Here is a 934-nt window from a genome sequence, read left to right on the forward strand (position 1 = left end):
CATACAGCTAAGTTGGCGGATACATGTATTGACGGTTGAACTGTGTCCCTCTTCCCCCTCCCCCACCCGCCCCACCAAAAATGATACATGAAAATCCTAACTCCAGTAATCTGTGAATGTGACCTCTGAAAATGGGGTCTTTGTATCAGTGATCAGGTTAAGATGAGGTCCCACTGACTTAGATTGGCCTTAATCCAGTGACTGGTATCCTTACATGAAAAAGGAAATTTGGATGCAGACACGAAAAGAGGGAGAATGCCCAGCGACCACAGAGGCAGAGATCCATATGCTAAGGAACGTCAAAGATTGCAACCACCAGAAGCTGCAGGATGGACCCTCCCTGAAAGCCTTTGCAAGACAGCACGGCCATACCCACACCTTGACTTCCGGCTTCTACCTCTAGGGCTGTAAGAGAACACATTTCTGTTGTTTCAAGGCTATCCAAGTTTGCGGTAATCTATTACGGCAGCCCTAGGTCACGACTACACTTTGTTTGGAACAGTTGCGATTATAGTCCCCTGGGTCTGGAGCCAGATTTCCTGAACGTATTTCCCTCTCAATACCTTAACAAAACTGGCCTTCTCTTTGCAAGGAAAGGGCAGGAATGGCTCTTAGGTTGCCTTCCAGTCCAACTAGATGGATGGCCATTCTGTCCCTTAGAGATAAAGCTTGCATCAGCTTCATTGTAGAACATTTGGAAAATACATGGGAAGCATAAAGAAGAAAATAGAGGTGAGCAATAATCTTGCTACCCAGACACAACCACCGTTACGATTTTGATGTCTATCCTTTAAGACTTTTCCCAGTATCTAGGACTATTTGTTTGTTTTATGTATAAAATGAGTCCCTGGCTTCCTTTTATGGCACTGTGGATGGGTCTCATTTCCTATTCTATAGCTAATGTAACTTTGTTCGCTTTTAGTTCAGTTTCAGT

Source organism: Panthera uncia, unplaced genomic scaffold (genome assembly GCF_023721935.1).
Source record: "Panthera uncia isolate 11264 unplaced genomic scaffold, Puncia_PCG_1.0 HiC_scaffold_294, whole genome shotgun sequence".
In the NCBI taxonomy this organism is placed as follows: Eukaryota; Metazoa; Chordata; class Mammalia; order Carnivora; family Felidae; genus Panthera; species Panthera uncia.